Source organism: Eleutherodactylus coqui, chromosome 12 (genome assembly GCF_035609145.1).
Source record: "Eleutherodactylus coqui strain aEleCoq1 chromosome 12, aEleCoq1.hap1, whole genome shotgun sequence".
Taxonomy (NCBI): domain Eukaryota; kingdom Metazoa; phylum Chordata; class Amphibia; order Anura; family Eleutherodactylidae; genus Eleutherodactylus; species Eleutherodactylus coqui.
Genome location: NC_089848.1, coordinates 26,776,525 through 26,793,648, shown reverse-complemented (window position 1 = coordinate 26,793,648; position 17,124 = coordinate 26,776,525). Strand labels below are relative to the sequence as shown.

The 17,124-nt window shown below is 45.4% G+C and overlaps 1 protein-coding gene across 4 annotated transcripts in view; it reads right to left on the bottom strand.

Annotated features, from left to right (window-relative positions):
• TRAK1 (trafficking kinesin protein 1) overlaps positions 1-17,124 on the bottom strand; it is a 119,408-nt gene that overhangs the window by 76,125 nt on the left and 26,159 nt on the right. For all 4 annotated transcript variants that reach the window (XM_066584508.1, XM_066584509.1, XM_066584510.1 and 1 more), the window contains exon 2: positions 12,935-13,129. The gene's annotated coding sequence lies outside the window, so the exon portion shown is untranslated. The remainder of the gene's footprint in view (positions 1-12,934; positions 13,130-17,124) is intronic.

Genomic DNA, 17,124 nt, shown 5'->3' with positions numbered 1-17,124 from the left:
TGTCGGCCCTCCTTCTGCTTGTATTACAGCGGTAACACCTCGAAGCAGACTTTCCTCAAGTTCTCTGTAAGGCCGCCTGTCCACGGGCGATGATCCGCCGGCGGGTCACGCTGTGTAAAGCGTTGCTATGGAAAGCGCAGCCCCCTGTCCACTATTCTCCGTTCGTGGGATTTGAATCGCGGCATGCCACAATGGTCCGCGGTGAGCCTGTCGGCTCTCCCCGCTAGTCTCCCGCGGCGGAATATTGCTAGCGACATTCCGCCTCGGCCGTGGACAGCGGGCCTAAACCTGGGCAGGAGTAGCTCGGCTGTGAGAAGAGATTGTTGTGACGATGGGTGTGGGTGTTGGCGTCGTACCCATTGATTGATCGGGTGAATGAATAGTTATTACAAAATTAGCAGCTTTCACCTGTGCCCTTCCCAGCATGCCGTTCGGCAAACTCAGTATTTGCATATTTGCTGAAAAACATGCAGTGTCCAAATACTCTTGTCTATATAGTGTTTATATATATATATGAAAGCCGCTAGTCTGCTGGCAGATATTCCTCGGCAATAACCGTAGCCCATTCCACAATGATAGGACTATTACATCAGGCGGCGGCACGGGGACGGCTGATCGACACAGTGAGAAAGGTTTGAGGTCTCTACATTTAGGAAGCATTTTAGACCATTTCTACCATATCAGAGAACACGGTGAGAACCTGCCGTAAACCTTGTTGGCAATAAAGGGGTTAAATAAGAAGTACATCAGGTGCCGATAATACAAATTATAACATCTCGTTAATATTTCATGACCTGTCCCTAATCTCACATCACCGCTCTTACAAACGACCCCGTGGGTCTTAAAGAGATTGACTAGTCACCACGTGGCGATCAATCATTTCACCCCTTGGCTGCCAGAAGGCAGGCGGTGGCTGCGGTAATCCACATGTGCTGTAACTGCCTTTGTGTCATCCATCGCATGCACTATACCCGGAGCCATCATTACCGTCTGCACAGTCCTCGTACCACCAGTCCAGCTGATAATAGTCCTCTTCGATGAAGGTCTGCATAGTCAGCGTCCCTTTACTGCAGGGAGGTCAGGTGAACCTCCGCCAGGCCTCGCCGCTGTCATGGTCGCACGCCGTACGGAAGGACATATAGGACTGGGACAGCGCAGAAAGCATCTTCTTGGGAAGCAGGCGATGAAGACGATGGGATAAAGGGTTCAGACGCCTGCAGTGGCTGGCAGCATGCTGTTATACAGAGGCGATGCACAGGCATCCTGGATGGGAGGTGGCATGATGGCCCTATCAATAGGCTGTGACGTGGGGCACACCCCACCGGCTGCCTGCCTTCCACACATCACAGTGGTCTCCATAGAGACTGGATGGCTGGGAGAGGATGCCGAGGATGCAGGGAGGTCTCGTACCTTCCATCAATGCAACAGAAAGACTTGGTAGGAAGCAGATATTTCCCTTATGGCAGCGTCATATAAGAGTATGCGGATTTGCGGAAGGGAAGTTGCTTTTTTGCATCTGTATCAGTGTTTATTTTTTATGCGCAAGACATGCACGTTTGCACGTTCAAAAAAAAAACAACACACCGATGCTATTGCAATGGCTAATTAGTCTGATGAGTTTTGTTTCCTGCACAATTACGTAGCGCATCACTCATCTAGCGTATTGTGCGCGCATTTGTGCATTCCCTTCAATGGGGACCTTTGGTCGCAAATGCGCAGGAAAGTCAGTCAATCATGCTGAAAATTTTTTTTGTACAACTGAAACGTGCAGTAAAGTATGCGCAAACGAACGACGCAATCGAAATCAACGGGTTCTATTCCCTGCAAATTGCAGCTACGCCCGCGTGAAGCCGCCTTACCAAGAATCTGTGACATTTTTTAAAACTTTTACACATAATTAGATTACATGGCCAAAAGTATGTGGACAACCGCTCTGATTGGCAGGCTTTACGATTTTGGTGATGGCTATTGGCAACAGATGCATACAAGCCAATCGCCATGACAGAAGCAGTGGAATGGGTTTAGGGGTGTGCCCACAGGAAGTGGTAGAGTGTGCGCAGAAGAGCAGCATCACAAAATGCTGCGGGTGGGACGGGTCCACTGAGGAAGGAGCAAAGAGGACTGTGAAACGCGTCATTGAGATTAAATATATGATATGTAGGTTACCATCCAGCTTGACCCTTACACCCGCTAACAGGTCCGCATGTGCTGCACTGAATTAGGGATGTATATTGCAACAGTTAGAGGATAAGCCCGTGTCACAAAGGTGTATATGCACATGCAATATGCAGAGAATAGAACCCATTGATTTGAAGGGGTTCAGTCCTATGTCTTCCCAAACGCAGCATGCTCTATTTTCCTGCACATTTGCACGCCCAAAGTCCCCATAGAAGTCAATGAGGATGCGCAAATGCGTGCAAAATACACTAGTAGATGCAAGAAACACTGCGTATTACGCAGGAAAAAGATGATTTCTGGAATTCATTAGACTAATTAGTCACTGCAATCGGTGCAGTTTTTTTCCCCATGCGCAAATGAACATGTTCTTGCATGCGAAAAAAGCACAGCAAAGTATGTTGATGCACGCACAAAAAAAAGCATAGTTCATTCCGTAAAAACGCTATGCTCATGCGCAAGCAAATACGCATACGCTCATGTGACGACGGCCTTAGTCACAGGGAATTGAAGATACATGCTGTGTGTTTGGCACGACTCCTACCACAAGTGGTTTAAAACAGGGGTCCCCAACTCCAGTCCTCAGGGACCACCAACAGGTCATGTTTTCAGGATATCCTGTGATGAGTACACCTGTGGCAATGTCTGAGGCACCGACAATAATTACATCACCTGTGCAATACTGAGGAAATCCTGAAAACATGACCGGTTGGCGGTCCCTGAGGACTGGAGTTGGGGAACACTCGTTTAAAACACACGGGATATTATGACCTCACTTCCTCCACTCATGTGAACATGCCTTAGGCCTCCTGTCCACGGACGTACTTTCATTGCGTTCCCCGAGGTGATAATTCGGCCTTGGGGAATGCAGTGAACACTTTCCATAGCGTTGCTATAGAAAGCACAGCCCCCCTGTCCCCGAGTGGAGAATCATAGCGATTCACCGCTCGCGGGCGGCAAATCGCGGCATGCCGCGATTCTCCACGGTGAATCTATCTGTCAGATAGGCTCAGTGCAGTGAAGAGTCAACTGGCTCCTGCTTACCGGCGGTGATCCGCCGCGGGATATCGCTATGCCCGTGGACAGGCAGCCTTAAGGTGGTTGTCGCACTTCTAGCTGTTTTCAGACAGCTCTGTACATTGTGCAGTGGCCCAGGTTGGTACTACAAGCTGAGTCCTATTCACTTCAATAGGATTCAGCCCGCAATACCAAGCTGGGCCACAGTACAATGCACGGAGCTGTCTGAAAACAGATAGAAATGGGAGAAGCCCTTTAATGCAAATATTACTAGTTTAGTTTGATAATTTTATCGGATTATTAGCAAACTATAACAACTCAATACAGTTACAACTACTGCCGCTGTCGTTGCCACTTATTAGGGTCACGTCATCGATATTGATGCTTGAAGTGATTGACCACATATTACTGTACACCCTTTATTTTTACTTCCTAATGAAAACCACAGAACAAGAAGCCATTTGGACTCGATGGTGGATGGAAATGAACAAGGAAATGGTTAAAATGGTTTCATTTGGGATGTTTCTCCAAGGAAAGTTTCTATAATAACGGTGTAAAGATGGTCAAACACCTTCGGGTCTTTTCACACAGGTATTTTAATTTCCGTTTTGCTGATCCATCATGGGAACAGCATAACGAAAAGAAAACAAAGTGCAAGAAAAGGTCTTCAGTTTCCATCCATTTCAATATTTTCCATCTCCGTTCCGCTTTGAACCTACAACTCCAGCACTGCAAGGCAGCAGTGCTAACAACTGAGCCACCACACTTGCTCATTCATTGCCAGAGAAATAGAAGAGGAAGAAGAATAAACACAAAGAGACCATAAAAACCAATATAGACATCACTTTTGGTTAGATTTAAAACTACAATTCTAGCACTGCAAGGCAGCAATAACTGAGCCACCATGCTTGAGAAGAATACACACAATGAGGACATACAACCTCCATGCAGATCTTGTCCATAGTCAGACAAGAAAACAGTGCTAGCCACTGAGCCATCAAGCTTCTTTGTTCTTCCTTCTCCAAAGGAAGAGGAAGAAGAAGAACTTATTCTCCTTCTCCTCCTTCTCTTACCTTTTCCCTCTTCTTCTCTGGAGTAGGACGGAGAAAGAAGAAGAAAGAGAAAAAGAAAGAAAAAGTATGGTCGCTTAGTCATTACCACTGTTGCCTTGCTGCACTGGGGTCCGAAGGTTCAAATTCCAGCAAAGACAACATCTGCATGGACTCTGTATGGGGTCTTTGTGTTTATTCTCCTTGGTCTTCTATTTCTCTAGCAATGAAAGTGTGGTGGCTCAGTTGTTAGCGCTGCTGCCTTGCAGTGCTGCAGTTCTTGGTTCAAATCTGACCAAGGGTGATGGCTGAATGAAGTTTTAATGTTGATGGGATCTGAACCTAGGACCCAAGCATTGTAAGGCAACAGTGCTAACCACTGAGCCACATCCACTGAAGAGGCACCACCATGGTGAAAAACGAATGGAAGTGAAAAAAGTTTACAGATGCTTTCCATTGCACTTCCATTTATTGATTTCCATTTTCAATAAAAGTGGATGAGTTGGAAAGACACTAGTGTTAACGCAGCTTTAAGCCGCTTGCATTAATTTCTTCTTACCCCCCCTTATACAGACTCAGTTAAGCGTGCATGTGTTCAGAATAGGAAGATGATAATAAGATGTTGTCAGACACCTCTAGTGAGTACTTCTGTCCTACAATAACAAGATAGGGCAGCTTGAAATCCAATATGCCTGACCCTGCTTATTCCAGACATCTGCTATGAGGAGAGAGTCAGGACACCCCCATGAATCCAAACATATTAGCCCACCAAAATCAGCAGGTTTTCCCAGCATTAATTTAGTGTACATAGACACCTAAAAGGGAATCTGGCAGCTGCTTTGAACCTCACAAACTAAGCCAGGTCCTGTTTTTGGCTATCCAAGATGGCCACAGTGCACTGGCAATGATTGGCCAGAGCTGCTCATGTGATCAGTAGTGGCCAATAGCAGAACAGTGGACCAACAGATCAGAGGAGCAGAAAAGAAGAACTGCAAGTAATATATTCCCTGCCATAGGACAGAATTTTGTTCCAAAACTGGAGAGTTGCTTTAATGGAACTTGTGAACTTAAGTTGAGAAACCTAGAACACTGGTTTAGCTCTAGAACAGGCAGAGGCAACCCCAGCCCAATAACCGTACCGCTATTATTCTTGCTATAACTGCATTTTGATAGAAATGAAACAGGTAGGGTTGCTTAAATGTTGTTGTGGCAGCAAAAAGAAACCTAAAGTGGGTTCATAAGCATAAAAAGTAAAATACGGTACCTGTCATCACTTGTTCCTGAGCCTCGGTGGGTCTTAAGTCTCGTGCTCTGTTCTAGAACATTCCTGGAGCCGGCCTGTCTACTGTACTACACACAAGGCACTGTGCCAGCGGCACTCGATTCCTCTTGTCAAAGTCACCTTGTCGTAGCACAACTAGTCTAACCACCAGGACTGGTGACAAATTAACACTGCAGTATCAATGGGCAAGAATGGCTATAGTCAAATAACTACAAAGGAAAGATCTAAAAGTAACTCGCCCTCCAGTACCTGGCATTAGTGAGGAGCTACAAAGTAGCCGCTGCAACATCAGTACCAGCAGGTATGAAATCAGCAAGGAAGTAACAAAGCGGTTTATCCAATCATTTCCTTCTTCACGGGGCCAATGACTGGCCTGATCTCCAGGTCTCATACACAGGGTCTTGTGTAACATCAAGCTATCGCTGCATTAATGGATGTGACTGGCCATTATCCTGTCACTTATTAATGTACTAGAATTACATTTTTGTTAAATCTGTGTCCAGGTCACTTGCTGTGTCATCCATAGTCCGGTGGAGCTGTCGGAAACACTTGTTTAAATAGTTCCATCAACTCTGCCTCATCAGCGCTTGAAATCAAGAACTTTCACCAACGTATCACTCACCTGGAGGGCCGCTCTACAGTGCATCCCGAAAGTCAAGGTAGGCTCCAAGCAGAGGCGTAACTTGAAGCTCCTGGGCCCCCATGCAAAACCTGCAACAGGCCCCCAACTTTATTGCTTTATTCATAGTACTGGGCTCCCTATGAGGAGAGGAGAGGCCTTATGGGCCCCCTAAGGTTCCTGGGCCCGGGTGCAACCGCATCCCCTATAGTTACGCCCCTGGCTCCAAGTAATTATGTTGTTGGAATGAAACATCACAAACACATTAAACAATTGCGAAGTGAAAGACAAAAGGAGGACATTATTGAAATACTTTATACCAGAGTTCTGGCATAGAAAAGTTGCAAAATCCCACTTGCACCAAAATGTAGCATCTTTTCTGCTTTCTGCGCTGGCTTTACCACTTTTGAAAAAGGTGGATGGCGCTTGTTGAGAGGGGGTGCAGCCGACCCCGACCGACAGATTTATGTATAAATTACAAGGACATTAAGCCATAAATGTATGCCAGGTCGAACCTGACATACATTTCTGGGAAGACACTTAGAGGGGCCGGGATATGTTTAACAGGCTGAACTAGATGGACATGGTCTTCTTTCAGTCTAACATACTATGTACTATGTAATACTTCATGTATTAGGTGCACCATGCAGCGGGGAAAATTATTCTAAGACCGGAGTTGGACTGCCAATCTTAGTAAATTTTCCCTAAAGTCTCCACATTTGTGTCCAAAAAGTCAATGTCATGGTGGGGTTTCAATAGACAAAATGTGACCATATGGAACACAATAATATTATTAAATATGATTGAAACTAAAGGACAACCCATTAGATGTTTCCACGTTTATCGAAGTTCTATATGGGCTCCTTTGGTGGCGCTGCAAACACGGAAGTGATATTCCACTTTCTGCCACATTCAACCAGGAACATCAGGACATCCCGATTCGCTCTATGAGCGGCCCCCTGTGTAGCAGCCAGTACTCATACAGTACTAATGCAGATATCCCAACATACGCAATATGGCCTGATCACTGAAACATACATGATGTAAAAACTGCTCTGCTCATCATTGTCAATTTCATTAGGCCGAATGCACACGGCCGGATTGGATTCCGCACGTGGATTCACGCAGCGGAACCGATCCTGTGCCCGGCCAGGGACCCCTGCATACCTTTCCAGATTCTTTTCATCTGTGCTACGGATGTGCCGGCTGGCGCACATGCGCAGTACAGCTAACCGGCGATGATGCGAATCCCATGGCCTTTCCGGAATGATGACAGAGGAAAGGCCGCAGATCGGATGGCTTCCATTGAATTCAATGGAAGCCGTCCGTACGGAATCCGGCTCAAAGTAGAGCATGCTGCGATTTTTTTCCCTCCATGATTCACTCCATTAAATATGAGGTCAGTGCGGGTGGGAGAAGCATCTCTGCAGTTCTGAGAAGATGGGGACAAGAGCCGCCTGTTCTCAGGTTCGATGGGTTTCTCAGCAGTGAGACCCTCACCGGTCAGACTTTAATCTTAGAGCTTGGTACTAAAAGTAAATTCTGTTACAACCCCTTTAACAAACCATCATGAATACTATTTATCAAGTAGACTTCTTATTTCTTTCAACAGTCTATCCCAACAACGAATGTTATTTCCGTGTGCCGGTTCTTTGTTAAACACACAACAGTCCTCACGTCTGTGCTGCCACCTGTGAGATGCGGAACAGAACAGTGTGGAGGCGAGTGTCGGAGCTCAGAATCCAAGATGGCACCTGCTCCCTGTGCTGCCGCCATTCACTCTGCCAAGAACTGGCTGCGTCCTCAACAGAAAGTGGAGAGCCGATACTTCTGTCCCTAGACCTCACAGGCCACATACAATTACGTGGTGGGCGGGATTCCGCCCGTGGGCCTTGGGTGTCACACATGTGTCATAGATAAAGCCATTCCTCAGTTATGCTGCCTGGCATCCAATCACAGACTAACATTTGTGAAAACTCGTACTTCAGCGTTTTGTACCCTGGAGAGCATCAATCACAGCTGACACCATGAACCCCGTGTAATAAATGACCGAGATTACATAAGAGTATTAGTGAAAGGTGACACAACGTCAATCCGTCATCTGACCCCGACCAGTCTGAAGGTTGCAGGAACATAATCCACACTGCAGGCTGCCTGAAGATATGAGCCGAGACTAATTATATTTATCCGCTGACTTAATCGTGATTCACACCAATGATGACTGTGTAATCAGCAGCGCTACCGGCAGCCAAAAATAATCAGGATTCATCCAAAAGCCACTAAATACAGAAGAATACCGGGAGTCAAAGAGGCATCCTATATACTTACAGAGGGGCCAATGCCACGGGGCCACCGGCAGGAATACAAAACGGACATTATGTGTGAATGGAGGAGAAAAGTAGGAACCAAACTATTTAAAGCCAAGTATTCACAAAGTTACCCGAGACCGGGGGAGAAATGTTATAGAAAGCAGTGCGATGCGCTCATACTTATAATATGTAACCCCGTAAAGACCAGAGTGTGCCAGTCCTGAAGGACCAGACACTGTATAGCGATTTTACCCACATAGTGGTTTTATTGCCCTTCTTATATTCCTGAACCGCCAAAATTATTTTCGCTGCTTTCTTTCATCACATTTAGAGCTATTTTTTAATACCCTTTTTTCAGATTTTTCAATTTTCTTTAGGAGTATGTACAAAACGTAAAGAAAAAATATATATTTATTTTTTAAATTATTATATGTATGTTGAAACAAAGTAGAGGAATGGCTTTGCCATTTTGTTTTGGATGTTTTCATATATAAATTTGTATAATTGCAGAAAAAGTGATGGTTTAGGTTGACGTTGGCGGTGGGTCGTTTTTTTTATTTTATATATATATATATATATATATATATATATATATATATATATATATATATATATATATATATATATATATTCTAGTTTTTTTACTTATTTTTGTAACTTTTTTCCCCACAACTATGTCCACCATGATATCATGTAAAACCTCTGGGGGGCCTTGACAATGTACTTTTGTTTTATTATTTCATCCTTTTCTACTTTAGCTGGGGCATCCATAGCAGCCGCATCCTTAGGAGCTCCAGTTACAGGGAAAAACATCCTCCTGCAGTAACAGTAGTCTTTGTCAGAGATGGGCTGGGGTCTGATAGGACCCTCCAGCTCTGCTGTGCCAGGGGTAACCGGTGATGTCATGATTGCCGGATCCCTGCAGGAAACAGCAGCTGCTGCTTCCTGCATTCTCTACATAGCACTCACTGAGTGCTAAGTAGCTGGTAAAGGAGAAGGCAGAAGTGTTTAAAAACTACTTCTCCCTTCTCCTCTGGGTCTTCGGCTATGTCTGACAGATGAGGGCTCGACCTGCTCTTACTAGATTGCAGGAGCTTTAATCCCGCAGCGCTTGTTCATTGGCTTATTGTGACTTTCAGCAGGCATAGCACTGCTTGCTAATCGTCTGTAGATCCCCATGTGTCAATGGGAAGCTGTAGAGCCAGCCTATGGGCATGGACAATCATAACTACGATCGCTCGTTCCCATAAGCAGATTCTTGACCCGTGTAGAAGAAAATCAACGTGCGTTGAGGGACGTGCTTGTGGCTTTCCGTTCCCCCCACCAAGTACAACAGGCAAATTGTAGATAATAACTGGGATGAATCTAAAGTGACTTGTTCTCTGTACAATCACCCGTCAGGCGTCTCCTAGGCTTTGTGTACAGTAATCAAGGTCAGTTTTGGAAACAATAGAAGCACTCCGGCAGCATTTCACAATCTAAACCACCATTGTCTAATTGCCACTCTTGGGCTAAGTGTACATCTCTGCTGTGGCAACAATTGGACAGCACTCTCAGATCCCATTGTCCTACAATGGTGCCCTCTGGGGTCCAACATGGGGGGAGTCATTTGGGCAGGAAGAATGAAGATGCATGCTGCGCTATTTTTGCCATGAAATATGTGCTGCTATGGTGATGGCACCGCTCAGAGCACCCCCGACAGACCACCAGCAGAAAGGAGTATCTGACCAGACAGTTAGGAGGTGTAGGGATCAGTGGGTGTGTGAGGACCCACAAGGTGACCGGGCTCAGGACGCCCCCGACAGACCACCAGCAGAAAGGAGTATCTGACCAGACAGTTAGGAGGGGTAGGGATCAGTGGGTATGTGAGGACACACAAGGTGACCGGTTCAGGACGCCCCCTACAGACCACTAGTAGAGAAGAGCATCTAACAAACACGAGCAGCTCCAACTGTTTTGCTATCCGCCATCCAGAGACAGGTAGCGCCATCGTCACATTTTGTCTCACGGCGCCCATTACATGTTCTGCCTTTTATACTCACCGTCGCCTCCTTTTGCATGGTGCTAAGAATGACAAAACTGGATGCTACGGAGTGGAGTTGTCTTCAGCGACGAATCCTGTTTTGGTGGCGGCGCTGACAATGGCTGCATTCATGTCTGGAGACCTCAGGATGAGCACCTACCTCAATGCTGTCTTTGCTGTGGAGTGGCACACTGCCCCCCACTGCTGGTGTAATGGTCTGAGGGGCCAACACATACAACAGTCGGTCCCCCCTAGTAGTGGTACGAGGGACAATGACAGCTCAGCGATATGTTCAGGACATCCTGCAGCCACATGTGTTCCTCTCATGGCGGCTTCCAAGAGGCAGCAGGATAATGCTCGGCCGCACACACAAGGGGGTCACAGGAAGCCCCCCACAACATTGTCACACTTCCATGGCTGCCCGGTCACCAGATTTATCACCAGTAGAACACCTTCTGGGATGCCAGCCATAACAGGCTACAAGTTTACATGATCTAGAAGCTCAGTTACAGCAAATGTGGTCTGATATGCCGCAGGATACCATAATGAACCAGAATGCCTCCATGCCCACTCGTATCACATCTAGTATTCAAGCTAGAAGTGGTACAACAGGGTACTAGACCTTCCATGCCCCCCCCCCTCCCCGTATCACATCTAGTATCCAAGCTAGAAGTGGTACAGCAGGGTACTAGAGCCTCCATGTCCACCCGTATCACATCTTGTATCCAAGCTAGAGGCGATACAACAGGGTACTAGAGCCTCCATGCCACCCGTATCACATCTTGTATCCAAGCTAGAGGCGGTACAACAGGGTACTAGACCTTCCATGCCCCCCCCCCCTCCCCGTATCACATCTAGTATCCAAGCTAGAAGTGGTACAGCAGGGTACTAGAGCCTCCATGTCCACCCGTATTACATCTCGTATCCAAGCTAGAGGAGGTACAACAGGGTACTAGAGCCTCCATGCCCCCCCCCCCCGTATCACAACTAGTATCCAAGCTAGAAGTGGTACAGCAGGGTACTAGAGCCTCCATGCCCACTTGTATCACATCTTGTATCCAAGCTAGAGGCGATACAACAGGGTACTAGAGCCTCCATGCCACCTGTATCACATCCTGAATCCAAGTTAGAGGTGGTACAACAGGGTACTAGACCTTTTATGCCCCCCGTATCACATCTTGTATCCAACAGGGTATTAAAGCCTCCCCACAAGGGGTCAGTTTCCCACAATAAATCCTCCTTTTGCTCTGATATTGTAATTACTTATATCAATGTTACAATCACACAGAGAAAGTTTCATTCCATTCCGACAACTCCTTCTAGCGAGGGATTGTTTTTTGACAATGAGTGTACTTTGGTAGCATTTCACAATGTATTGGGCGGACATGCACTCCGTGCTCAGTGTGAACACTAGCCTGTAGTGTCGGAGACCTTTTTTGTCTTAATGGAAGGCACATTTCAGGTTTTTATGTAATCGGGTATGCTGATTTCAAAAATCAACACAAAAAAATTCTCCGAAAACCGGAACCCCTCCCTAAAAAACAAAAAATCATATTTTTATCAATAATTTTATATATTTGTTATTTATTATTAATTAAAGCCAAAATACATGAAACACCAAAACCATATTATTTGTTATTTATATTTCTGTATTACAGTACAAAACCCATTACAATCTTAACAGCAGTCATAGCCTCATTAGCCGACTCAATGTACTCATATACTATTTAGGAGAAGGAGAGTTAAAGTCCTTTTTTGTATCGAAACATGGCAGTGAATTTTTCCGGTTTTTCCGGTCATTTAGGGAGGGGTTCTGGTTTTCAGAGAATTTTTTTGTCTTAATTTTTTAAATCAGCATACCCGATTACATACAACCTGAAATGTGCCTTCTATTCAGACAAAAAAGGTCCTCGACACTACAGGCTAGTGAACAGCGCCTTACACTTGGAAAAAGGAAAGGCGTAAATACATTCTGTATCCGGCGCTGTAGAAACTGTTGGGGCTCTATAAACAATAGGAATGTATCTTTTCTCCATACAAAAGATTAATACAAGTGAAAATATCATGTAAAGCAGTGAAATATTATGGGCTAGTAGTACAGAGAATGTCAACCATGACAGAACAATAATTTAGGTTTTCTGCTAAAGCTCTGCTCACATCTGTATGGGAGCTCTGCTCGGAGCCTGCAGCGCCAAACTGGAAAGAAGTGCCAAACGAAAGAGTCCTGCATGCAGGATTTTACCATCCAGTAAAGTGCTGGACGGGTTGACATGAGTCGGATGAACCCCGTCACTGTCAATGGGGTCCCTTCGGCGCCGCTTGGTTCCTTCATAGAAAGGAACCCATCTATCCAGGGGATTCTGTTTTCCGGCCTGCATAATGGAGCAGTTAAATGGAATCCCCCATGCATATGTTGGACAAAGCCATAATATGAGCTGAATTAAATATACAGGAACTTACGGAAGTATTTCAAGGTCTCTTCAATTTGTTCAGTAGTCAGGTCAATGTTGGCATCAGGAGAGATGAGTGGTGTTTGTAGCCAGTCGTCGTGGTCATACCCATAGATGGTGTCAGCTCTTAGCTTGTAATGAGGCAGCTGCTCTTCCAGTAGACTGATGATTTCAACTTCCGGAAGGTCAGTACTATTGCACACATCTATGGGAAGAAAATACAAAAATGTAGGAAAAAGCCAAAAAGATACAAAAACTTTACCTGTCACTTGTAAGAAGACTTCACAACGCATTAGTACCAAGAAAAGTTTAATTCTGAGGCAAAGGCAGAACTCCTAGTGCAAGGATAATAGAGAGAAGAGAGCAGCAGAGCAGGTCTCCCCATCCACCAGCGGAGACTGGGCTACGGGACCCTCATGGGACGACTATCAGCTGAATAACTGCTCAAAAGAGCGAATGTAAAAGATAGTCGTCCCACGTAAACAGCCACCAACCGGGGATAGTTTCAGCTCCCTTAGGGAAAAAAAATGTCATTAGATGCGCCAGTCGAAAAAGGATCCAGAGCTCCTGAATCATTATATACAATAACCGTGGCAGCTTTGCCTCCGTATACTCAGCTGTATGTGGTTCACACAAAGACTCTTGATTGGGTTTCGGCAATACAAAGTGGCTGTCACACAGATATATCCTGGGTCAGTAGGGGAATGGTAATTCCTTAAGGAGAGCACTTAGAAGGTATGAGGAGACTTATAAGGCCATGCATGCTCCTCTGGAAATTTATGCAAAAAGGGAAATACAGAACAATACATCTACAGCGCCATCTATAAGAATATACTTATAGGTGGCGCTGTAGAGACATTTTGAATCTTCCCATTTGCACAGATACATTGTGTCAGGGATTTGAGCTCTTGAGGAAGAATTATGCCACCAACTGTAGTCATCCAGAATGTCTTTGAGTTTACTGCTTTTTTTTGCCCCTGGAGATCAATGACAGTGAGGATCTGCTGCTTGGGATCCCCACTGATCAGCTGATCATCCGGCTCGTTGTCATTGCAGCAGGCAGGATATTGTCAATGGGTAGTCAGGGCCGTGAATGTAATTGAAATCAATGAAAGCAATGTCTCCTATTACACTTCTGTCTCTGACCGCAATGAGGAGCAGGAAGTGTAATAGGAGGCTTCACTCCCATTGAAATCAATGAGAGTGAAGCCATCTACTACCGGCCCTGACCACCAATGAGGACATCCAGCCTGCTGTACTGACAGCAGGCCTGAAGATCAGAGGAAATCCCAAGTGGTAGACCCCAACCAATCAACTACCGATGACCAATCCTAAGGATAGGTCACCGACAGTAAATGCTCAAAATACCACTTTAATATAGTTGGAAGCCTAAAGAAAAGTGCTGTCTTAGACAAACGTGGACAGAACCGCATTTGTTACACACCCTCTGTGTGTAATTTAGTCTATATGTGTTTGTACGTACGAGTGTGTGTGCTTCTAGCCTAATGCTGCAGGGAAACACAGGTAGGTTATAAGTGTGTAACAAGGCCTACAGGAGATGTGGATCCACTGGGTTGCTAATGGTTTGGACTAAGAAGGGAGCACAGTCTAGAGCATCATGAGATCACTATTAACCCCCAGGGATCTAAGCATCCAACAGCGATTCCCCAGGTCATTACCCCTGGAGTAATCCCCATTAGCTCCATACAGCTGACATGTAGATGAACTCACGACACCAAGTTGGTAGGCAGAATTCGGTCAATAACGATAAAAAGGCAAAGGCCAGTAATGGAGGTATCAGGAATATCACACCTTAGCCGACTACTGGGACCAAATGGACCTTACTGTTTAGGCTCAGACTGGTGAGGAGGATTCTCATAAGATCCAAGTCTCCTGGACACTGGCCGATGATAGTCGCTATTAGCACCACTAGACTTTTAGGAACAGGACTTCTGTGTAGATGTGAACACTGGCAAAGTGGCACAATCCAAGAGCAGAGTGGCAGCCAGGAGAAGGAAGCCAGATGGCACATATGGTAAAGGCTTCCCTCAGACTTGCATTATTTTTCCCTCGCTCAGCTCTGTCTTTAGAGGATGGGAAAGGGGAAAAATGAAAGTGTTGGATCTGGTACTGACGTACCTTAACGCCACCAGAAGTGGTGGGTGTACACCAGTGTTAGGCTGCTTGACAGCCAGATAACGCCCCCACTTCCTGATTGGCTGCAAAGCTTCTGCTTGCCTGGCTGGTGCAAGGTCTTAGGAGCGTGGAAAGAGTTTTTTCATCAGGAAGTGGGGGCGTCACCTGGCTGTCAAGCAGCCTAACACTGGTGTACACCCACCACTTCCGGTGGCGTCAAGGTACACCAGTACCGTTGAATCTGATACCTGCTGGACATGAACGGCACCGGACAGACCCCAGTCTCTACAACAGGGTTTATCGGGCTTCCAGCATGCCGATGGTATTTTCCAGGAGAAGATAGAGCAGAATACAGCACTATTTTGTCAGATACTTTGCGTAAATCTGCGCCAGAAGCTCCAAAGCAGATGAACATATCCTAAGCTGTTGAATCGTGACCAACTGAAAAGCTCAAAAATAAAGAAAAAATCTTATCTGACCATCAGAGACCGTAAATATTCTGAACTCGAAACAGAAGCCGAGCCTGAAGCCTAACCTTTAGGCATGTAAGATAGAAGCTTTGATAAATGACCGGATTACGTTGTTTAGCATTTGTGAAATCGTTCTTGGCAATGATTTGGCCTGACAAAACATAGGATTGTGTTACACCACGTATTAAAGATGTCGCAGAACAGCAGCTTTGTATACGGACCAATATTGGTCAGAGCGCGTTCATAAACCGTGCCGGCATTGTGAAGAGAGAGGAGGAAAATACATCACATATCATATGACTCCGGAGCAAGTCAATGAGAGGCTTCTGCTCTTTGGATACACCCAACACCCTGAGGATACTCGCTCCACCATATAATTATTACATAAATACAATGGTTCATTTAATAGGGTTATAAACGGATTCCAGTAAGAGTAATCAACACTGATCTTGTTTGATAGCTAACATCTTGTAAAAAAAAGTGGTCCTGCCATCTGACGTAGCGCTCGGCTCTCTCCGTATCTCCCAAAGAGGGATCCATGGAGGCAGTGGATCCATGTTGTCCGGCAGGGGTTGGTTCCAGGGACTCATTTATACCATATCCTGTGGATATGACATATATGTTTGTACCTTTTTTTTCAGGTGAAACTTCCCGCCCTAAAAACTCATGTTATGTTAACGGGTATCACAAGGCGGTTAGTGGTTCATGTAGATTACATCTTTTTCATAACACTGACCGTAAGCGATGGAAATCACTACGTCTGCTATACACCCAACCACCTTATTGTGGACAGATCCTTACATATTGCCTATCCCCATTAGGAACTGCTTTCTGGCAAAGACCTGGCTTGCTTTATGAGATCGTATGCTTCGGCAATGCCAATCTCCAATAAACCGGGTCCTTTTACTCCACTAACTGATAATCCATTATTTGGCAATGTTTGCCCCTCTTTCACCTCTCTCCATCTCCCTGCTAAAGGATGTCATGGGTCCCCTGGCCTACATCCCCTATCAGATTTCCCATAAATGTCAGAAGAACTATAAAATCTTATCCCAGTGCTATACATGCTCAGAGATTCTTCATAAAAAGTTTGTACAACTCCAAATTCCGGCTGGCGCTGTCCTTTTTCTGGGTTCTTATTTACATGTGACCGGTCTGATACCTTTTTGGAAGGTGATCTTTGAATTAAATAACATAGTATATAACAGCACTATTCCTCCAACCCATAAGACAACGTTACTTGCTTCCAGGCCTCATTTCCAAGGTGAAGAAAGGGCAGTTACATTTCATGGGCGCGGCCAAATTCTGATTCCAAGATATTGGAAATCATACTCTATCTCTTCTAGAACAGAATTTGCAACCTGTCTGTTATGTTGGAGTGCAGGACTTCTGCTCCTTGCCTGCAGAAACGTACATAACCCTTAACTGAACGATAAGTATCTGGACATAAAGCGACACCGCTCGGATATATACAGAATAGTATTATTAGACAAGCCAAGTATACAACATACAAATATACTGTCACACCAACAACAGGGAAACATCTGACTCCGGACAACACCAAGAAGGGAAACCTAACTACAAGCGGAGTAAT